This window comes from Meleagris gallopavo, chromosome 16 (assembly GCF_000146605.3).
Source record: "Meleagris gallopavo isolate NT-WF06-2002-E0010 breed Aviagen turkey brand Nicholas breeding stock chromosome 16, Turkey_5.1, whole genome shotgun sequence".
NCBI lineage: Eukaryota > Metazoa > Chordata > Aves > Galliformes > Phasianidae > Meleagris > Meleagris gallopavo.
In genome coordinates this window covers 4,026,190-4,051,550 of record NC_015026.2, presented here as the reverse complement: position 1 = coordinate 4,051,550, position 25,361 = coordinate 4,026,190, and positions in this window count along the sequence as shown.

The window sequence follows — 25,361 nt, the reverse complement described above, 5'->3', positions numbered from 1 at the left end:
ATTAATGTTGGGATGCATTTTGTCCCTGGCTCTGTTACGCAGTTGATATCTGACACGTGAAACAGGTTTCTTCCAGTACTTTAGAACAGCCTGGCTGGCAGCCCATCAGCCCAGCTTGTTATGGCTGCTGTCTCTACATCAACATGGATTTTTAGCCACGCTGGACCCCAGGCAGAATACACCATCTAAACTCCAATCTGAACTTCAAATTTTTAGGTCTTTTAGCATCCACAACTGACATTTGATGGTACAGAAGAGTCAGGCACTGTTTTCAGATCTGAACTCGCATTACTGCAGGTATTGGTACACAACACGCATTGAAAAATGCAAGATACAAACAACAACAAAAAAAAAACAACAAAACTCCCATCAGGTGTGCTGACTTGCAAACTTTTTATGAAGGAAGAAAAAAAATCTTTTCATTTTGATGTCCTCAGAGAATAGACCAAGTAGTAGCTACACAAAATATTCAAGACACATACAAAGAAAAATCTCTCATGAAAAGGGATATGGAAGAGAGATTGCCTGGAGGTAAAATGATCTCCATCAATGCTGATCTTTGAATACTGGCTAGACAAACAACTGTCAGAACCAGAGTAGACATTCTGTTTGGAGGAGGAGAAAGGCTGGATGACCTATTGAGAGCCTGAAATTTTGCAAATTTATCTTTTCTAGCAGCACTGGATGAAGAAATTCATTTGGAAATATCCTCCTGCAGGAAACTCCTCATCTTTTCTTGCCTTTGCTTTACCATAAATCTGTTGTTGATCCTTGAAAGCCTTTGCTGTCTCATGACTGAATAGCCAAAGAAGAGTTATGATCATCTAGCACAGAAGAAAGATTTCATCCCTAGCCCCTCAGGCAACCAGCCTCCCACAGTCCTGCAACCCTTCAGTCTCACTTTGTTCCCTGAAAGAGGCCTGGCAGGCAATCACAGTTACCAATTTCAATATAAAATTTCAATATATATATGTAAAATATATACATTTTTTTTTAAAAAGGAAAAATATAGGAGAGGGGAGAGCAAGGGCGAGATAAAGAGAGAACAGATGGCACCTATCATATGTTCTTTTCTTTCCATTCATGTTCTTCTTCCAGAAGAAAATGATGAATATTTTAGTTTAAATATTAAGTTGAACAACGCAAGTGTGAGAGGAGTATTTTAGGTCACATTTACGCAAATGTATTGAACTTGTATTAGGACTTCACATTTCTTATGAAGTTATTTTCCTTGAAATCTTCCAGCACTTCAAATATAGCTGTCAGTATCTGTAATAACATCCCCTGGACTGTGCAGTACAGGAAACAGTGAGCCCTACAGTCTGTGTTGAGAACGTGAGATCCGGGAAGCCCTCAGCTCTCACTGGAATTTAAATGATAATTTCTAACACAATCTGCTTCACCAGCAAATAGTCAATATTTTTTCTTGTTTTAATGTTCTGTATTTTTCCTTTCAGTTCTACTATTATTGAGAAGTTGATACATCTACAACCTATTACAGATGAAAAAATAGCTACATTTGAAAGTAGAAAATAAAAGTGAGGGCATGCAATGTACACATGCATTCTTATCCTTTATTAACAAGCTAAAAAATGTGCAGTACAAAGTATTCCCCATGATGGTGTGCAAATTTTTGGCTGCATTTCAATTACTTTTGTATGAGACACTAGGAAACCTGAATAATGCAATACAAGAAATTGCAAAGTTATTTAAAATTCACATGAGCAATTAGAAAGCATCTGAACATATAGATAAGAAAATGTTTTCTTTTTAATGCTCCTCATGATTCGTAGAAGTTCATTATCGATACAGAGCTGCCATTAACTAAGTATTGCAATGGGCTTGTGGCATCATTAAAAGGTACCTCAGAGAGCTGGCTATTCTTTCTTAAGGTACAAAAATGATCCCTCTCCACAAACAAGCAGCACATGAATACCACAAAAGTCATTTGCAATCAGAGCACTACTCATCTGTATGAGATTTGGATATTCCAGTACTAAAATCTTGAATTATCTGAATGTTAGATATTAAAGACATACTGCAGGAACAGATTCTCATCTCACATAGCTGCTGTAACTCTAGAGACACTAAGGTACTTAGTAACTGAATTATTTCCCTACACATTGACAGGAAGATCTCAGAAACTGGTGCATAAGCTGACAAGCATCACTCCCTTTAAAACTGAGTGAATCTCCTATTTATTCTCTGAGAACTGGATCAGAAAAAAATAGCATATAAATCAACATTCATTTCCATAGCAATATCTCTGTTTATATTCTCATCTCTACAAATTCACTGTCCTGGTTGTAGGCTTCTTGTATTTTGTTAAGGTTATTTTGCATAGGTTACAATGAGTCATTTAGTGGCAGTAGTACATATTCAAAATAGAATTGAAATTGCATTGAAAATTTTCAGCATCTGGAACTACATACAGGAGTTTTGCACAGAGATAAAGCGAGTCCATATTGTTCACTGATGTTTTCCTGACAACAACGGTCTGGTCTGAGACTCAGAGAAATCACTGGGAATTTTCCTAACATCTTTTGCAAGGCTCAGATCTGGCCCTGTAGGGACTTCACTATCCTCTGTGTCTTATCACATTTTGAGCACAAGAGAAAGAAAAGAGAAATCTGAGCTGATTGGAACATGTTTGTTTGAATATGTACATTTGTATCCATATGTTCTTTTTAAAAACCTTATGTTTTTCACTTTTATCCGTAACAGGAACTTAACTTCAGTTTTTCTACTCACTTTGATGAAATCGAAGTTGGAAGACCACAGAGAATTAAGCGTTCTACAGGAATATTTGCAATTGTACAAGATCGTAGAATCAATAATGGAATTGGACTGGAAGAGAGCTTAAAGATCACGTAGTTCCAACCCTCTTGCAGAGATAAGGCATCAGCAGTGTCTCTGAGAGATTTAGAAACACTGTTTTAGCAAAGTGACTAAGAGAAAGGTTTTGAGAAAATTATATGGCCTCCCAGAATCAAATGGCTTCAGAAATATCTTTGGAAAAAAAATCCACTGGGTTTTCAAGAAAGAAACAAAAGTATTTACAGTTCTAACAGGAAGTACTGGGACATGTTGTGCCTTTAAGAAAAATAATAACTTAGAAGACATCTGCACTGGGATTGGTAATCATGTATTTGTCAGTGACAAACCTGAAAAGGATTAGACCATCTTCCAGGGTGAGCTGAACTCTGTGCACTACTGCCTTGTCACTGTGATGAGCTACATGCCTGTATTTATACATTCGTTGTTTTTTCTCCCCACTGTGCAAATCTCATGGCTCTGTCCCATGATAAACACTGACAGTGATCAAAGAAACGTTCCCCAAAAGGACAGAAAAGCACTAGGGTCAAATAGATAAACTTGTGCAGACCAGAGCTGAACTTTATAAATGATAGCACCACAAGAAAAGCAATTCATTTTACATTTTTGTTTCAGTTTTCTGACCTGTAAAATTGAAGGCAGTGATACTTATCTCTGCATCACAGTTCCAGGGCTCCTGGATGACAGCTGCTCCGGCAGTAGCCAGATGAGCAAGAAAGGGTACGAGAAGTGGAGCTGTGTGCATCTGTTGCCTCTGAAAGGATAAAAGGAACTTTTGGTCACATCCCAGCCATGGAAATATCTCAGTGTTTTCTGTGCATGAGAGATAGATACATTAACAAATAGCATAGTCATATTTTTATGCCTACACTACATAATCATTTAGCCACTTCTTCAGTGCACAACAGAGTTTTGCACTCTTCTGGAGTTTCATTCCGCAGAGTGAAGAACAAGAGCAGTAGCATTCAAGCATCTGACGAGCATTGCAGTGTGGCAGCAATTGATTGTAGACAATCAGGAGCTGATTTTGAACTCTTTGACAGCTCTAGCACCTACAACAGGCTAAAACTGCACAGGGAGCTCAGCAATTAAATACCAAGTAGGTTTTATTTTGCCTCCCAAGCAACTTTGCTACACACGGAACTCCACATAATCATGGCTTCAAGCATCCAGCTTTGCTAGCTTATATAGCACCTTGCTGCAATGAAGAGATATGGAAGCTACAAATGAGGCCTAACAGGGAGCATTTCATATGCAGACTTGAGGATACATTAATGGAGGTAGGTGACTTCAAGTTACTCTTTTGGAAAAAAAGACAATAAATCAGAAGAGAATGAATCTGTACATCTCAATTGTTCTGACAAATTCTTAATGATAACTAAAAAAACTTTAAGCTGAAACAACTCTTTCTCACCTCACCCTGAAGTTGTCTAAGGCATTGGTTACTGGCTTTGTATTCATTCTCACAAAGCTGCTCACAGCAGCAACACGTCTGGAAATGCAGAGATGACTTAAGAAAAGGGTTATAAAAGACTTTACTAATGAATATGTGTCACAACTGCTTTGGCTCTTGTCCCCATAGCGTATTTCCAACAAAATCAAATGTAGATTCCTAAGGGCATAAGTTGGAAGTCATCCTGCCTCAGAAGAGCTTGAACCTCTCTTAAGTAGGACAGAACCCTGCTGAGACTTCACGGAAGTAGTGCCTGGAAATGACTGTGGGCAACAATTTCAAAGAACCTTTAGAGATTTACTTGTATAGTTATCGTCTCTTAAGAGAGAGCAAATTAATAGCTACAGTTGCTTTATTCATGAACCTCAGAATTAATTTTAATCCAGCATTCTAATAAGTGTTCAAGGCATTTTACTTCATCGTTTTCAGGTCTTGTCCTTTAGACAAAAAGATCTATTTTTAACTTGTACCACTTCAATCAAGTTACAACCTGAAATTAATAATACAACTCAACTTGCTAACTGGTGGATGTAATAGTTAAGAGGACACAGTAAATGCCAGCACTACTACTTTCTGTAAAACAAATACACAACAAGCAAAGACAAGACCAGTCAGTAAATAAAGACGACTTGAAATCAACTTTATTGGAAAGGAAAAGTGTTATAATGAAATTACAGTGCTTTGTAAGACTTAAAGTGATGTTCATCATAAAAGATAAAATTAATTTTCTGGAAATAAACTTGTGAATATGAGTACCATTTTGTGAAAGACCAAGTTCTGACCTTTAATAAAGCTGTAAAAATATTTTTGAAAGCAGCCCATCATTATGATTGTCACTATTCTTGCACATTATAACTGAGAGAACTAAAAAAGACAAAAAAAGACTGAAAAAGTAAAATATTTTGCAATTTTGAAGTATTTGATGTATTGAAACTTTAAGATGTTTTAAAACCCGTTGCTCTGCAAAAATACTGCAGTTTGTTAATAAAGAATAAATCAGTCTTTCCAATCTGTTCTGATACAGAGCATCCACGAGGATTAACATGCAAATAAAATGCATATAACAAATTATACCTGCACAGGTTCTCTGTCCAGTGGGGTCTCTTTTTCTGAATCATATCCTTGGTTTTGATTCAATACCTGGACATGAATTATCCTGAATCAGATGAGGTGTGAATCCATATGATATATTCACAGCTGTGTCTGCGTACAAAAGTTCCATGCCTCCAGTTAGATAAGGCAAGTAGTTCACCCATCCCAAAGGATAATACACAGCCATCACTTAAGGATTAAAGTTTGCACAACCAGCTTTTTTGGAGGTTTTAAACTGTACCATACATTCACAATAAATTATGAGAAAGGAGAGTGAGATGAGCAACAAGAATAAGGACAGACAACAGTGCAAGTGAACATGGTGATTGTCCACTGAAGATGTTCTTGGTGGAATGGGATGAGGACAGAAGCTGTTCCAGAAAAGGGAAAAAGAAGCACTTTGGTAACAAAGAGGAATAGAAGAAAGCACTATCAGCCAAGGGAATTCGCTAGTGGCATGTGGGAATAAGTGCCTGTCAGTCTGCAAAGCAAATCCCTCTAGAAAGGAAGCACAGAGTGCTCACATTTTTTAGGGTGATAACAAGGTCTGTGAAACAGGGAAGCAAGACAGGAAGCCACAGGGTCTGGGAATATGCATTAGGGAGGTTTGATCGGAGCAGCAAGGAAGATAAACCGAGCTGGTGGTGATGAAAAACTGACAATTCACCACATTCTGTGCTCAAAGCCTGAGTGCTTTGCTGAATGGAGCATTCTGGAAGGATAATCTTGTCAGTGGCCAGAAAGGAACGCTGAACTCCCTTTTGTTTTACATACATCCACAGTCCCAGAAGGATAAATAAACCAGCATTCATTTCTAACTGCTTTTATTCTCCTCTTTGACATTTCATTGAAATTATGGCTATTCTGTCCAAGCCTCGGAAAGTGAGAGGCCATCACAGTGCCAGGGTATTAATGCGGAAGGGATTTTAGCACAGAAATATGTCTTAACTAGCAAAGAAGGCGCTACTTTTGTTTGTGCCTATTCTGTGGGCAAGCCTAGAAGGCCAAGAATCAGGTAGGAAGGTGACATGCTCTCTCACTGCAGCTAAATCTTCTGAATCTTATTCTCTTTTACTACAATATTTTTCAAACATTATTCTTTGTGTTTCTATACACTCAGATGTGCTGAGCACATCCCATCCTGTTCATGTCACAGCAAAAATGATGAAAAAAAAAATCACACATGAAAGAGATTGCTGTTTAAAAAGTGAAAGGTGATTTCTAGTAAATTAAATAGTATCTAATTAAGATTAGTTTAAAAATCAGGAGATATGGATTCATACACATGCTCTACCTCAGCCTTCCTGTAGACATACAGATTTGGTAGCAGGTAAATAGCCAAGGTCAACTTGTAACTCTCAAACACAGGCTAACATTACAGGTGGAACTGAATGAGAATCACAGGAGACTGCACAGCAACCTGCACTACCTGCTACCCATGCAGGCTGGGGGGCTGGTATTCCTGAGCCCGTGAGCCTCGGTCTTAGAGGTGACATAGTGAAATATTGTGTTTAGACAGTCTTTCTCTTAGAGCATCTGAAGATAGGCTTGTTAGAAACTGCCTTTAACAGGCAACAAAACATTTCCCTACCAAAAAAAAAAGCTAGAACAAACAATATTTCCATCTACCTTTGCAGCAAAAATGTGAACAAGATGCAGATCTCCTCTGTGATCTACATGTAAGTCAGCTGCCACCACAGTCTGCCAATATCGGTGACTGAGGGCCCAACCTGTGAATATGTTGACTGCAGAGAAGTTGTCTTCATTGTGCTTCTTGAGCAGTGACACTGCTTAGAGCACAGGTGTGCTTCAATTGCAGTATTTTGTATTATTATGAAATAGTTACGTTCATTGATCCTCTAGAGATAGCACGCCAACAACCCACTCTATGACCAGACTCCAGTCTTAAGCCATTCAATACTTCATTCTAATCATTTTGTATCCCACAGAGGGCATTTATAGATTCATAAAGACACCTACAATGTAAGTGTCCTTGCAAATGGATATATATATATATTTTTTTTACTACACACATCTATCAAAGAAATGAACTGTGATGCTTTGGAAAACACAGAAGTGAAACTCGAATCAAAAGAAATAATGGAGAACAGAATAAGAGATCCACTTACCAGGCAGCTCAGATGTGCAAAAGATTTTCTTTTGTAGAGTATAAATATAGATGAAACTGAGTTCTAGGCTGTCTTTCTACTCTGTAAGATCTTGTGATGTTAACACACACAAGGTAAATATACTACACAAGATACATTATAGAAAACTACTTTCAAAAGTCTTTCAAGAGCTGCGACTCAATAGAGGGAGCTTATTAATGCATTTCACAGAAGGTCTCACTGAATTGGGTAGGGTGATTCTAGGAGTGCCACTGTTTTCTACAGAGATGAAAAATAGAGAAATGCCAAAATGACTGCAGTTTTAGAAACATGACTACCATACCATCACTGAGTTTCTCATGAATGACAGCGCTATAGGACTGACATTTCATGTGCTTCTGCAATGTACGCTTCGTTTCTATTTAGAGCCTTCATAGAAGTTAGTGATGGAGGAAATGATCCAGAAACTATTCCCACTCCCCCATCATTCTTTTCAGGTTTAATATACCAGAGCATAGAATCAAGTGCTAGAAATGAGCTGAAGTGAATAAGATTGCATGGGCAGAATGTCAAAATGTTTTAATGATTCACTGGCTAACATTGCGTATAGAAGGGAGTTCAAACTACAACACTTAGATCCACACTCAGATTTCCCCAAAGTTGGCAGAAACTACTTCTTCTCAAACTCCAGCTTACAATCTGACATTCACTTCCCTCTAACAGACTGCAATACAGTGCTAATTTGCAGATGGCATAATCATTGAGAATGTCTTCCCTCTTGCTGCATATTGCCTTGGTCTCCCAGCCCCCTTCTTAATTCACAAACATGTATCAATGATTTCTTTATACACTGGGTGTAGAACCAGCCCCAAATGTAGCTTTCACACTGTCTGAATGCATTACTTTGTCTTGAGGTCATTTATCAATCTGACACATGGCCAAGTGCTACGAGAGGAGGAAAGGAGATTTCAGAGTCTGAAAGCACAAAGAGAATTCAGACCTTTTTTACCAATATCCTCTATACCAGTAGGCAAAGGAGAAACGGGAGGAGTCCAAAGCCAGGACAGCCCTACTCAAGCTATCCATGACCAGTGAAAAAACCTGAGGCACACAGAGAGCAGCATGGTTAGTATCCAACATGCTGGAATACATCTGTTCTTGGGCAGAGAATCCATAGTAACCGCTTTCCTCTCTCAGTAGGAGATGAGAGGGCTGAGAATTTTTGGAAGTCAAGCATCTGCTTTTAAGAATCTGATCTATATTGGGAGTGAGGAATGAGAATGGAGAGGAGCCATCCAAGATGAAAAGAGCCATTGCTTGGTTTTGCCTCAGAAGTAACCCCCTGCAGCATAAACTCCATGACTCAATTTGTAAGGGCTGGCCTTTCTAAAAGCAAAGGTGTCTGAAAGCAAAGTGCCTGATATTGACATCACCTCCCTAAAAAAAGAGATAAATGCATGCAGATCTCACTCTGTACACTGGGACATACACTGAGAAGTACCATGTGTGCAAGGGCTTTACTGGGGCTCCCTTTTTAGTTAGGTGTTTTATAATAGACATCATCGTTATTCAGTCTACAGGTCCCTGGGCAGTCATTTCCTGATGCTGTTCCAAGCTGGCTCATTTTCCAGATTTTATCTTCCAAGACTGCTCTAAAGAAAACTTGAGATAGGAGGTTTCTATTAAAAGCAACTCTTTCCAGCTCAGTTTAACAATCTATTATAATTTATTTTGGTAAGAAATTATGTTTTGAGTAATCAGGAAGTCTGCTGTGGCTTGATTTCAGAAGATACTTTTTAAAACAAAGTCCCTATGAAAGACAAGATTAAAACATCAGAATATTCAAATATTTATGTGTTTTAGTAATGAGCATGTTTTAAATTTTGCTCAGCTGCTAGCTTAGCCAATAAAAGAGATTAAACAGAAACCAGACAGAGATTAAACCAGCAATGAAATCATCCATCAAGACTCATATCAAATAGATATTCATTCATTTTTCCATCCTCATGGACTACGTGCTAATTATTCACGCTAATATAAAAGCTACACTTCCTACCACATCAGTAATACCTAACAAAAAAATACACAAACTGCAAGTTACAGATTGCTGCTTGGATAACTGTGCCTTCAAGTGGCTACCAATACAAAAACTCAGGCACAGTTATTTCTAAATGCTGAAAGATATACAAAAACAGAATGAAGTGTGCGAAATGGAAAGAAATGTGCAAAGGCTCACAGAGAAGCAGCCAGCTTCCAGGGAAGTGCTCTCAAACACAGATTTGGGCACATGCAGGTCTGTTCCACCTCTCCCCAAGTTTTTTGTTCAGATTTCCTAGATTCTATATTTTACTTTGTTGAGGAAGAAAACAGATCTGCACCATTAATGTGCTCTAAGCACATTAAGACACTGCTGCATGAGATAGTATATTCTAACATATGATTTGCAATGTTATTAATAGTTTTTTTGTTTGTTTGCTTTTTAATATTATACTGCTCTATCACAGCCCCAAATACATCATCATTAGCTATTCGTAATACCTAAACAGTGGATGGGCTGGACTGATGAACTGAGGCCAGCTGTACGAGATTCAGCAAGACTGAGTGCTGGATGCTGCACTTTGGTCACTGCAACCCCAGGCAATGCCACAGCCGTGGGGCAGAGCGGCTGGGAAGCTGCTTGGAGAAAAAATTCTGACAATATTAGTCATCAGCTGGCTGAACACGAGCCAGCAGTGTGCCCAGGCAGTCAAGACGGCCTACGGCATCCTGTCTGGTATCAAAAATAACGTGGCCAGGAGCAGCAGGAAGGTGATTGTTCCTCTGTACTCAGCACTGGTGAGGCCACACACTGAGTACTGTGTTCAGTTTTCGGCCCCTTGTTACAAGAAAGACATTGATGCCCTGAAGCAACAAGGCTGAGAAGGGTCTGGAACACAAACCTTATGGGGGGAGGCTGATAATAGGATAGTAAACCAAATACTGGTTTTAAACGTGTATAATGCATCTTGGTCCACCCTTTAACTTTTCAAGGAATACAGTGGAGAGATATTGAACAACCGTGTTTCTTGCACTCCTTGGCAAGGATATACTTGAATGATGTCCCGTTTGAGAGGATTGGGTAGAAGCTGTCCAGCACAGCAAGTGACTTGAAGTATAATCACACTGGTACTTATTCAATAACATAGAAATGTCATTCACTCCTTCATCCCAAATCTATATATTTAATGATAGTTTTGATAATATCAGGATCTGGCAGCTTAACTTAATTGCAAGTTGGGTACCTTAGGAAAAATAACAACCCCTGGCTGACTTGCAAGCTTGCAAAATTTATGTTCAAAATAGCTCTAAAAGCTTGTAAGTTCAGGCAGACATAATTAATGCAGGAACTTTAGCTGGAGCACCAGTGCCTTTGCATAGATAAGTTGATTGTTTGGGACAAGTGAGCAGGTCTGAACATTGGGTGTGCCACCTGCTTCACACGGAGGGGCTGCAGCCCTTTCAGCACACATAGGCTGTTATGAAATTGCAATATGCAGCTTGTGCTGATTACATTGACTAGGGTTCACTGGGTTCATGTTGAATCACAATGGATCTGTGGCTCTGACATAAGACATATGCTACTGAATATTTACCATAGTCTGACCCCAGAAATATTTAAAGACAACTAGGAAGGATCTATTTCCAGAGGAAGCTGCCAAAGCAGAGATTGTTTTAAGAGCTATGAAACAAATTTGCTAGGTCTCTAACTACTGCTCCTTGGAATGCTGGCAAAATCTGCAGCCAAAGAGCTCTACCCTCTGAGCTTTTGATAATCTTTAGAGCTCAAATTCATAGCATGATACTGAAGTACTTAAGTATAGCACAAACAATCAGATAACACCGGGGTAGAGCTTTAGGAAAATCATGATTTCCCTGAAAATCCCAGGAAACAGAACTATCAAGCAGAAGAAAGGCTGACCTTACAAAAGCCTCATCTTTTTATACCCCTGTCATTTGCTTTTGCCTCTTCTTAAGGCAAATGCAGCAGAATACTACTCAGACCACACACTGAGCCAATACAGCAGACAACATCTGGTTCAGCTCCCAGCAACAGAAGACTTTTTAAATTACTGTTCCAACACTGAAGGAAAAAAGAAAGGATAGTAAAAAACAGAAATATATATTTAAACAAAGAGAATTTGGGAAGTTATCAAGTAAAAGACAAAGATCTGCACGTATGCAAAATCTCTTTACTGGAGGTCCCAATAACAGTACTGAACAGCCACAAGGAATAGCATCTCATTCAGTCCCAAACTGGCCTATAGCATGTAATCACTGTCAAGCACACTTTCCTCTCAATATCTCAGTATCCTCTCAACATCAATAAAAGCATCTGATTTTCCATTCCAAAAGAAATCAGGAATTCATGCAGCCCAAAATTGTATTTCTAGTCATAGCCAGCAAAGAGCATTACAAAGAAACCACCTCTGTTCTGGATGGTGAGCATAACATGGAAGGAAAAAAAAGCAAAAACATACACAAACCAACAACAGGAACAAAAACCATTTGAAAGAACACCACTATACAGACATTGATTTAAATAGCAAAAAAAAAAGAAAAAGAAAGAAAAAAGATTTGAACACAGATTTGGCTGATTTAAGTGAAGATAACTCCAACCCACCATCATCTCCTTACGTATACATCCAATTAGCACACCAAACAATTGCAGCTTTTGCAGTAAAAGCTAATCCTTCTGAAAATCCCATGGTAGTAAGTGGTTGTGACTTTCTCTGTTTCTTAGACAGAAATTGAATGTGAATGAAAATTAATATGCATTTTCTTTTTTGGTTATATGTTTCTGTTGACATCACAGATGAGTGTTTTGAATAAACATACAGAGTTGCTCATTTGCAGCCTTAATTAGCAGTTTTCAATCCCTCCTCCCTTCTGTGGTTCACAGCCTCCTCCCTTGATTTCTTGTTTTAGATTTTTGTTGCCTTACTTCTGTTGTTTATTCAAGAAACATCATATCCAAGTGATCCACAGTAGTATGATCAATTTTGTTAAGGTCTGCAATAATTTTGAACATTTCCCTATGCAAAAGCATTTTAAAACTCTTTCTTCTCAATATGCACTGTTTTGGATTTGCCTACCAAACATTTCACCTAGCATCAAAAAAAGACAGTTCTCCTCCATAACTTGAACCCTCCATATTTAAGTTCAGCCTAGCCTCATTAAGTTTGTCTGTTTTTCATAGAATCATAGAATGGTCTGGGTTGAAAATGACCTGGAAAATCATCCAGTTTCAACCCCCTGCTATCTGCAGGTTCGCCAACCAGCAGACCAGGCTGCCCAGAGCCACATCCAACATGGCATTGAATGCATCAGGGCATCTACAACCTCCTTGGGCAACCTGTTCCAATGTGTTAAGAATCACAGATTGATTTGTCCATAATCAGTGAACAGCAGCAAGGTATCCATAGTATTTTTGTTCCCTATAAATGATTCATTTTCTGATTTGACCCACTAACAGTTTTTGTCCTTTTACGGCCTATGTGTTTTCTAAAGAACTGGTCACGGTCTTTTATATCATCAAGTTTTTTCATTAGAACTGAATACCTAAACTAACAAAAGCTAGGTCCCATCAAACCATTTCATGCTAGCATATTTAACATATAAAACCAAAATGTAATTTCCTTCACACTCCTCTTTTCTCTAGTGCCATTTCATCCAGGATAATCCTTTACACATAATATGATCAAAATCCAAATCTAAAATAAATACAGGCACTAGAAAAAATTCAATTGATCCATTCCATAAATGCTATTGAGTTTACAAAAGCACTCAGGATTTAAATTCTCAGGTATTAAAAAAAAAAAATACATCAGAGTATAGAAATCTTTTTTCTACTCTTTACTGCTCCTCTGCTTCAAGTTTCTTTATTGTTTCCACATGTCTTCATTGTGCTCCTGCATGTTCAGGGCAGGTTGCAGTTACAATTTCCCACCAGTCACCTGGATCTCACTTGATGGCTGACGTTTTCAGGCTTTCACACTATGTTAGTACATTGCCTATAAATCCATCTATCAATGTAAGGTTTTCAGAGACATTTTCCACCCCCTCCGGAGACCTGCATGACATGCAGCTCACAGGAAACTGTCAGGTTTATATTTTAGCAGCTTTCAGTAGGACTTATGGGTTTTGATAGACTACAAAAGTAAAGTACAGAATACAGAATGACAGGTTTTGGAGGGGCCTCCATTCTTGACTAGGGCCTTCCCAAACCAAAATCAGCTGCACACAGACATTCCCAATTGCCATTTTTCTAGTTATCTTTCCAGTGAATGACCTGTAATTCTTTCCCACAGTAATATACACCAAATGTTTATATTTTCACTTGAAGAAGGACTATCCCTGCTATCCAAACTGAATTTTTGATGAGGAAATCAGTGGTTGAAAAAATACATTATCTAAACCTGGTTTGGAACAATTCTTCAGCAGGCTGGATGGGGCCCTGGGTAGCCTGACCTAGTGGGAGGCAACCTTGCCCATGGAAGGGAGAATGGGACCTTGAAGATCATCCATTCTATCATTTGGATCATTTGAAACAGCTACTGTAGAACAGACAGTTTCAACACGGAACCACTAGTAGTAGATTCAGGCTACTCTGTACAAGAAATATGCTCATCAATCAGCCCTTAGCATCAGTCTGGTTAGGCAAACAGCCACACATTATTTTGTCTGTCATAAAGAAAATAAGAGAAAAAGCTATGACTCCTTGTAGTTCATGCACCAATTTACAGCCATCCAAGCAAGAGTCAAGCTCAAAAGGAACCACGAGACACCATCTGCATTACAAAAACCAGAGGTTATTTTCTCTTTCTATAGAAAAGAACCTCATACCTGACCTGTCTTTTACAATTACAGAAAGGGCAGCAATTGAAGACTCCTGTCTTCGTTACAGACAGTGGAAAAGCATCAGTATGGAAAGTAACTCACCTTCCTTCCTCCACAAAGCACCAGCACTGACCTTCTACAAAGAGCCTGGCCAGCACAGCTGCCCTCAGAGGCAATGTGCCGTACATAAGATCTGTTGAAGGTGATTTAGACCAATAGAAGTTCAATGCTAAGAAAAACAACAAAAACTTGTGACTTCTGTTTTTCACTTCTTTTCTCTATCTGCCAGCAATCTGAAGAAGCAGTCCTGCGGAGTCACTTCTAATGAAGCTAACACAGGAGGATTGATTTTATTATGCTTTAGAATCAGGAACATATGTAGTGTGGGATTAAAAAAATATAAGGAAACTAAACTGTACAAGGTGGCAGAAAATTATCCATGCCTTTTATTTGCTTAGTTAACTGTGAGTATAGATGCACTTACAAGAGTTCATATTTGATTTCTTCCAGGCATATTATATTCTGTGCCTTGCCATTAACATCCATGGGAATGAGCACAAAGGAAATACTGAAAAGGGGCTACAGGATGATATTCTAAAGGAACTAAACTAACACTCTTCCACCACAGGGTCATGTGAAAGTGAAACAAGAGAATGACAATAAGAGGAATGTGAGAGAATGTCTATTCAAAGTAAACTGAAGACATAAATAAGCACATCTTGGGGAGTCACAAGGCAATAGCTTCATACAGCTTAATGTGCAATGTGAAAACAGGTGAAAATGGTAACAGAAATCAAACAGACTTACTAACAAAATCTTATTCCAGAGAACTTTTGTCTAATGTCATCTTTTAAATATATATAGTGTGCATAACAACAGAAGACAAACTAGTAATACTGCAGCAGTGGTACAACACCAGCTTGCCAGTAAAATCCTGCAGTGTGGACATGAGGATACCTCGCTGCAAAGTGATCCCAGAGTTAGGAAAAACTCAGACTGTGAGATTTGACAGCGTTTAGTTATCTCTTTGAGGCCTTCCAAAGCTCAGTTTTCTGAGACAACAGGATAATGTGCAGTATCCTCTAAGAACCAAAGAATAAAGTAAAACGTCACTTTCTCAGAAGTGTGTAGGTGCTTCTGATCTCATTAAAACACTCAATTTAAATACCTAATTGTAACCCCCACCTTGCTGCTGGGAACAAGGCAACAGATACCCTGGAGAAGGACAACATACAAAGAAGATCGTACAAGTGTTTTGGAAGGGATGTCATTCCATGGAGATGTCTACCTACTGTGTCTCTCACTGTATCCTCCCCCACATCTAAAGGGGTGAGAATTATTTGTTTCCTTTGCTCTTTCAACTTCATGCCCCTCTGGATTATTTTAAAACCTGCTGACTTGGTTCTGGAGTTACTTCCACTCTTAATCTGCCAACTGCTTCTCCAGAGTCTCCTTGCTAAATCCCCTTCCGTTTCTTCATCACCTGACAACTCTGCTGGGTGTCTGGTCCATATCACCCCCTCCAGGCGCTCAGCTCCATGCAGCCAGCACGTGCTCCCACTGCTCACAGCTCCTTTCTCACTTCTATACACATTCTCTCCTTTTGCAGCCTAACCATGTACATCCAAGTAATCTATGCAGCACCACAGAAGGCCACAGCTACACAAGTTCAGCCCTCGCACATTAAACTTGAGCTCTTCAACAATTCTTTCAGTCTTTCCTACTCCTGCTTTCTCCACTGCCTATGAACCTTGGTGTCTGTGACACACTCCTCACATAGTGCCTCAGAGTTGTCCATTTCCACCTCTCCTCTCCCTGCAGCAAATTATTCTCGTTTTATCCTGCTGATAGCTGCTAAAATCCACTATTCCACACAGTCCTCAAAGCACTGAAGCCCACCCAGACCAAACACCTCACCTGCCTCCTACCTATCAGCATCCATCAGATCCCAGTTATCAATTGACAACTTTTATTGGGGCAGCACAAAACCAGATAGTATCAGTGCTCTCAAACACACCCCACGATTTCCTGGAGGACATCAGTGGGACTATCAGTGTGCAAGACCTCTGCAGGCTCCTGCATTGCTCAGGAACCTTTATGTAACTTCAAACCTGTCGCTTATTGCATTAACTTGAAAGATTTTGTGAGCATGCGACTACGTGAACACTTTGCAGCAAGAAACATAATACAGCATCTTCCCTTCATGCCTTATCACTTAACATGTTACAGGAGCTAGTGCTCTTTGGAGGACAACATGGGCAAGCTCGCATGGGAGCCTGTCAGTAGTGCTATGCCATCTCCAGTGTTTTCATTGTCTTGCTGTCTGATGGCATTTGAGCTACACAAGGTGCTCAATAGTGTGAAGGGAATAAGAATGGTCCTCAGTAGCAAGTAAAATAATTTCATTAGCAAATGTACTGTACAAGAAAAAGTACTTCTAAAGCATTCAGATTTTATTTTGGGTGACCCTCGAATGACACTCAAAAAACAAAAAGCATTCATAACTCCCTTCTCTACAACATTTATTCTGACACTTATAGGGGATGGAGTCACTGAGACAAATGGAAGTACAGAATGTTTATGCACTGACTTTCTTAATTCCTCTTGATAGTATTAAATGCATAATCCTAATTCATATGTTACACTCGAATGAGTTAGATAAGCTTAAAAAAATTAAAGGAGTCATTTGTTTATGGTTAATACAATCCAAACTAAAACTGATGGAATAGTAAATTGATCCTACAATCCAGTGGGATTTTGTGTGAACACATTTGTAGTAATGGTCTACTTTCAGCTCATCCTCTGCCCAGCTTTAGTGGAGGAGTTCCAGGAACAGGCACATGCATTGCAGTGTTCAACAGGACACCACATGTGTTTGGAGTGGGGGAATCTGAGGGATCTGCTGAATGTTTGAATGGCTGAACTCAAAGTGTGTCGTTCTTCAGAAACACCTCACAAACAGTAAACACAATGTTGATGGATTTCACAGCAAATAGATGTGTTGTGCACACTGAGTTGTCTGTAACTCCTGACGTTACTCAATCAAGACAGCAAATATTTGATCTTTCATATTTACAGGGCATGAGCAAGCCAATTGCATGTCAATAGAAGACCTACCTGACACTACCTTTCAACAAAACTGGCTGTGATGCCTGCACTACACTCTGAAAATGCAAATTACTAGGACTCCAGTTTAAAAATCTTTATGAAATTTCTTAAATAGATATTTTAGGCATTTAATCTGATCTACAGAAATTGCATTTTTCCCAATTTACTCCTTTAAACCATTAAAGCTGCACAGTAAAGTGGTGTCCCAATCACTTTGCTCAAGAAAATGCAAGATTAGCATACAAAAAATATATTAATATAATGCACATTTAGTTTGAATTGCATTCTGTAATGATAAAAGCTATTTTTGGTACAAACAGATGAGCTTGACAAGATTTAGTGTTCAGTTGTAAGAAAAAAAAAATCTATACATGTCCATGACTGCTAATTCATGAGAGCATACCAAAATGCAAAGACTAAAGTCTGCATTAACAAACATATCAGAGTAGGTTGTTGAAAAGAAAATGATCTGACTGCTGTGTCCCTGCTGAAGGGCTAAGATTCTTCTTCAAGCTTCTGGCAGTTTGAGCAGTTTCATACCCAGCTCTATCAAATAAGAACTTGGAAAACAAATTCTGAACCTATCAGCAATGCCATCCTTCAGTGAACATTCTTCTATTAACTACTCCATCTTATTTTTTCAAAGCTCAATCTTCTCCTTGTAAATAAATTATTTTGTTTAAATAAACAAAGTCTGCAAACAGAAAATGACTGGACACTATGGCTACAACAAAATCTAAACTACACTGAAATCAGAGAATTAGTACTGACTCTAATTGAGGCTGTATCAGATATACACATACACACACACACACACACACACACACCACATATTCTCTCTCGTCTGGAATTTCATAGAAACACTAAGGTTGGAAAAGATCTCTAAAATCATCCAGTCCAACCATCAACCCATCCCCACCATACCCACTAACCACGTTCTTCAGTGACACATCTCCATGTTTTTTGAACACTTTCAGTTGTGGCAATGCCACCACTTCCCTGGAAAGCCTGTTCCAATACCTCACCACTCTTTCTGATATGTTTTTCCTAATATCCAAACTGATCCTCCCCTGGAGCAACTTGAGCTCGTCACCACTCATCCTATCACTGTTATGTGGGAGAAGATGCTGACCCCCACCTTGCTACAACCTCCTTTCAAGGAGTTGTAGAGAGGGATAAGGTCTCCCCTGAGCCTCCTCTTCTCCAAACCAAACCATCCCAGTTCCCTCAGCAGCTCCCCATAAGATTTGTGCTCCAGACCTGTCACAACTCCACTGCCCTTCTCCACACGTGCTCCAGGCACAGCCTTTCCCTCACCCACCAGCTGAGTTGCTCGATTGTAGAAGGGGATGAGGTTGATCAGGCAGGACTCGCCTTTCATGAACCCATGCTGGCTGGGCCTGATCCTCTGGTTGTCCCACACATGCCTTGTGATCTCACTCAAGATTATCTGCTTTTTTAAAATTCTATTTAGAATATGATTTCTAATATAAAACTGAATACACAAGTAAACAGAATGTCTTACAGCTATTTCAAATCCTCAAAGTTTCTTCGACTCAATTCCCTGACAATTTGGCAAGTGCTCAGCAGTCACTTACTCACAAGCTTCTAAACTATTTACTCTAATTAGAGTCTGTAGAACTGTTTTATGCCTTTACTCATATTTTTCCATTCATTCCCAGCATGAGCTCAAATGGGTACAGTTGTGAAACTCCTGAATTATATCACATTTGAGATACAAAAGTTTTCTTAGACCTAGAGAAACTTTATAGAGGAAACCGTCTCACCCTATTTGGGAACAGCCTTGAAGAATGGGAAATCCCTTCAAACAGAGCAAGGGAAGGGTATAGGAGTTTGGGGAAGACAACTAGCAGTTCTTGAGTATTTGAGGGTTTTTTCCCTTTATTTTTTTCTTTGTTGATTCATATGTTATTTGGAAGGGTTGCAACAGAAACTGGTAGTGTCCAGTACCAGTGACCAACACAGACTGCCCAGAGAAAAGTACGACACAGAAAATGTGATCATACAACCTCTAGATAATGCCCAGAGTCCAGCTACCTGCAACTAAACTCTGGTTCAAGGAGGCTTTAAAGGTGTCGCTCTGTTTGCAAGTTACACTGAGATCTCTGTGCAGAAAGTATTTTATAGATGAGAACTATATTATGCAGACACTTCTTTACCCACCATCATTCATCTATAAAATGAAATGCATTTGTTGGGAAGCAGCTTTCTTTAAATTAAAATTTTCCCATTAGCTTTCCTTTCTGACCAAGACTCATTAGTAGTGTTTATAATATAAGCAGGATTTGAAGGATTTGTCTTGTCAAGTTGCTTTTAAAAAGCAGAGCAGAGAAGATGAGAGTAATTGAAAGGTGGTACTGGGGGAATGGATACGTGCAGGACATAAAAGGTATTTGCTGCAACAGCAATAGAAAAACAGACAAACAGCATACCTATTTCAAATTCTACTTTTCCTAACAAAGCAGATACAACACCGCTTGTAAAATATAAGCTCACATTAGTCCTTCTTACAACTCCTAATACTTTTCTATGACAAGAACATCAAAAACAGCCCATCAGCCACACTGATCCTTCCAAGTACTCTAATCTGGCCTGCAAAGTCCATAGCACATTGTAAGCTGGATCTGGCCTGCCAGTCAGCTGCAGGACCACTTCCTCTCCCTCTCTGACAGCAGAGGAGGAGGGCTGAAGGAAGGAGCCTGTGCTGACTAAAACAAGGCTGAATCAAAGGGATTTTGCCCTACAGTTGCCACTTCCAAGGATGGACAAGCAAAGCTGAAAAGTTTAAACTGTATCAAATCTGGAGCAGTAACTGAATGGCTGGTTAGCCCCAGGGTGGCTTGCACAAGCAATTGGAATTCCTTGCTTGCCCAAGTTACTACATAGAAACTACCAAGAAACAGAGACAAGGGAGACTGGAGGGAGCTATGTCCTCTCCAGCAGCAAAGGACAAAGAGTCCATACATGGTTCTTGACCAGTAGTAGTGTTTGGCACTGACCTTATCTCCATATTTGCATAACTTCATCTGGAGTAAAACAAACGTGGACAGGGAGAGGACCAAGGTGCATGTGAAACTAGAGAGAACTTGGGGAAACAGCATAAAGAACATTGTGTCATCAGCTCTGCACACACTTAGCAGGCTACGTGTGGGTGGCTTTTCCAGAAGGCTTTCAAGAGAGCCCTTCTGCCCAACATCCCTGATTTCCTGGGGAGGAGTAAGGGACAGTTACATAGCAGCCAGGCCTCTCTCCCCACGCAGCTTTACTGTGGAACAGCTGACAATCAAACCATTTAAAAATATATTAAAACTAAAAAAGATCCAATGCCTTAATAAAACTCCTCACTTGATAGGAATTTCACAGCCCCGATTAAGTGCAACGCTGCATGAACAAACATACTAGCAAAAGCTGTGCTAAGCAATAACATAATTGCTGTGGGAATAAGCACTTCCATCCTTGAAAGGGTGCCACTACACAGTGTTAATTGCCACTGGTACTTCTCTAAATTAGCAGCCTATTAATAGATTGCTGCTGAAGATAGTCACACTGGAAAAGCTTTGAAAGGAATCCTTGTGCCTAGTGGCTATTTAGAGAGTCAGCATTCCCACTTCAGACACCTACATTTGTGATTTTTCACTTGGTCTCAACAGATTAAGACTGCAGTGCTGATGCAAGAGCAGAGCTGCCCTTCTGCAGCACAGAAGGAACCTGCAGGTTCTCACCTCTTCTTTTGCATGGGGGCAACCCAATGCTTACCTGAAAATAAACCCAAAGCTCAAGTTTATTTTCAGCCAGATCAGTGAGCTTCCCTGCCCCACTTCAGAATAACCTGGCCACTAAAGCAATATGGATGAGGCTAAATCATACTCTAAAGCAGAAGCTGAAGTGGGACCAGCTACCTATCCCTCCCTTAGGTAACGGTTTTGATGGAAGCAGAAACCAAAATAATCGTTCCTACTGAAGGTCAAGGATCAACATGGAGATCTTAAACACAGCAGAAAGTTTCATGCAATGTCATATTTCTACTTCCTAAGTACTTAAACAACGATTTTCAACCCTTCTCCTCCTCACCACCATTTAGAGAATATAAAGCTGAGACTGAAAAAGCAGGAATGAGTGAAGTCATCTGACTGTATCAGACCTTGATTTCATAAAATATGTCAGAGAGAGAGCGGGTTATAACTAACAATGGGTCTTTTTTTTCCTCCCATCTCTCTCCAAGATGCCTCCAGAGACGTCATTTGGATGTGGTTAAAAGAAATAAAATAGGTTGCCTCTCCATGGGCAAAGTAGGAAAAGTAGGTTTTCTTGTGTGGGTACTGCAAAAAGAACAAAGGCAGAATATCTGCTGAATCACCAGTCTATCCACTACACTTAAGCAGCTCTAATTCTCCTGAATTTGCAGTACCCAGCAATCAAGCAATACTGGGGTGCTGAGAATAATTTTAACTAACACTGCAGTGATGAAACAAAAGCTACCTCTGCAAACTACCTCTTCCAGACAACATCTATGGATTTCATTCAGCCTCAAATGAATTTGTTGGCATGCAATAGCAGCCACAACACGTATCTGCTGAAAGTCAGCACAGGGATCTTTCTGCTGATGGAGTCAAATGATTAATTCCATGATAATCACAGCGTGGAGTCACTTTAGAAATATATCAATCAAGAGAAAGCCCCCTGGTCTGCATTTTTAAGATCAGAAATGAATACAAATAAGTCATGTGGTCAAGAAAACAATTGATGGGGAGAGTAGAAAACAGAGGAAGGAAAGAACAATAAAGAGATCTGCCATTGCTCAAGATTCCTCCATCTCTGTCCCAGTTTGGTCATTAAGAACTCTATTCTCAACTCTGAACACTTTCAGGGCTGTTACTATTAGAGGTGTCAAACCACACCCATGCAGAAGTAAAGATGTAAATACTTGCTTCCTCCACGCTGGAATCAGGGCTGAGACCTGATGGGCAGGCACACTAAAGCTCAACCTTAAATACTTTGGATAATGGCAGCAAGAAGCTCAGCTTAACTTTTATAAGTATGTTGAAGACTTAAATTTGGATTAATTCTTCCAACATTATACATCTGAGCAAAATACCTAATTTGGGAGAACAGTCACTTTGCACACCCTCACCAGTAAATGCAGATAAGCAGACACCTCCAGAAAATTAGCAGATTGAGACTGAGTCATACTCTGGGGGTGTTTGTCTCTATCCAATGAGATAAAGGAATCCAAGGGTTTCAGTCCCAACTGGCACCTCAGTTACTACCTGAGCTACACCTGCGGTAAGGCAGGACAAGTGTGGGCTGTAACGCACAGGGTGGAGGTGAGCTCACCCAGCAGCAGGAAAGGGCTGAACTCTCTTCCCTTTATTTAACTGATACTGACATCTGAGCTGCCAGCTCAGGCTGACCTGGATGCAACTGCTATGGGGGTCTCAATTAGGAGCTGCTTTCTCTAAGATGAACAACATAAAAAGCCATATTGTCATTATGTCCTTATAACAGAGTTTCAAGAAGCATCAAAACATACGGACTGCAAGACAAAGAAATCATTTTGTGAGAAATTCTTCATTATTTTCATTTGCTACCGTCAGCAACTGTTCTGTACCGTTTCTTAGTATCTTAATTGCCTGTTTAATGGGATTGTGCAAAAAAACTATCACATGGGAAATGTCAGCAGAGATAAGGAAATACAGCTTTATCTTCAGGTACCAATCCCAGCCTGGAAGAGGCTAGCTTTTACTGTTCCATTGTGTTAATGAAAAAAGCTGTTATTGCTTATTGGTTCTCCATAAGGAAGTTTTCCACCAGAGCTGGCCAGAACCCAACCAAAACCACCCACCTGCCTTTGCAGCCAGAGAAGCTCACATCAGGATTCCTGGGAGGTTTGATAACAGGAAATCAGACAAAAACTGCAACTTCACTTCTTTTTTTCCTCCACCTCCACCCCCTTCTTTCATAACACAAAAGATTACTACGGTAGGATCATTCCCAACATAATCATCACACAGACATCACAAACAAGGGAAAATTTAGTTGCTACAAGTTGCATTGGTGATATACTTCTGATGCCAATGGACTCAAAATACCTCAGGTGAATAGCACACCTTACAAAATAACACCAAAAAAGGGGAGACAAGCACCAAACACCAAAGTTCCATACTGTTCCTGCTACAATCCCTGCTCCACAAGAACTCATTTCCATACCTTCATAGACCTTTGCTTCAAAAGAATAACAACCCCTCTAAGGAAAATAAAATTGGCTCTCCCTAACTATCTTTACTCAGAACCAAAGGCTATATTTTCTTTTGCAGAAGGCAGAAATCAGATAATATTGAATTTAGTGTCTCTCTTGCACATTCCCCACATTCTCTCCCATTCATTGTTCAAAAGTCTCAGCGTATCCAGTAGCCCGCTTCTGCCAGGAACACATGTACACACTCCAGCAATTTAACTTTTTAAATTTAACAATTTAAATAAAAATCATATACTACAGAGCTGGCAGCTTGCTACAGAGGAAGAAAAAAACTATTTACAGGAGCTTCTTGTTTAAATGAGCTGCCAGAAACAGCCATGGAAGTGGTACAAGTATAGATCACCTATAATTAATAATACATCACAAATAATTGGTGATGCAGTAAAAAAAAAAGTAGCAGAAGTCCAGAGGGATCTGAAATACTGCTAACAGAGCAATACACTTTGTGATTCAGCAAAAAGGAATTAATGATTTCAAGCCTGAAATAGAAATGTGGTCAACTTGCATTAGACAAAGTTTGATCTTCCTTTTTGTATAATAGCAAATGTTCTACCAATGCACAAGAACTTCTCTGTAATAAAACTTTGCTATGTGATTCAGCAGAGAAACTCAAGTTTAAAACTTTCATGAATATTATGGAAATTTTTATACATTATTTTATAATTAGATTCCTAGTCAGTGCCACATCTCCATTCACAGAAGCAGTTTTATTTAACTCAAAAGTATGAGATCATGGCTGTAAAACCAATGAAAACCAGAGACAGTTATTTGTCCTGCACATTGGAACACAGCCCCTTTATTTTTACATACTATGATGATACAAAAAGAACGGAACCTAGCTTGATATGAATAAGCCATTTCCCTTGTGTTTCTATGTACAGTAGACTACTTGAAGAATCAGAATGATCACCTTAATTTTCTCATTCATAGTTTTTGAAAATTCATAACTCTATTACTATATTAAGCAACATTTTCCATTCGGCCTTTTCAGAAGATGCATAATAGAAATTGTTTACTAAATGATGCTGCACATCATTATGTCTTTCATTAAACTGTACTAAAGGGAAGAGGGAACCTTTCTCTATTATTGATTCTCATGGTCAGTCTAGCATGAAATTTTTGATGTAGTTTGTATGAGGATTAAAAAGTTGAGCATGAAAATGTATTATTGATCATGCACTGCAAAGTACAGTATACTGCTCATCCAACTCATATATTATTGATTGTTGAGTGTTACAGTTCTAACCTTTTGCACAGCCTCTCCAAGGTAACTTTTGCATGTGGATGCCAAGGTACTATACTTAGAGACTGCACTTTCCATGCAGTTTCAAAAATTCATGGAACAGCTATCGGAGTTGTTTAAAATGCTTTGTTGGTAATCAAATCAGGGAATAGCTAGAGAGCTCATGCAAATGTTATGTGGAAGATGCATCTGGGGGAGCACCCAACCCACATCAGCCAACTTCATAACTGGTTGGGCAAACAGGTGTCAAACATGGATCTGCAATTACCAGTCTGAGACCTAAGAACAAAAGCAAAATTTGCCTGAGATTTTGATTTTGCCTCTGTTATGCCTGCCACAAGACTGAAATGATAAGTGGATTTATTGCTC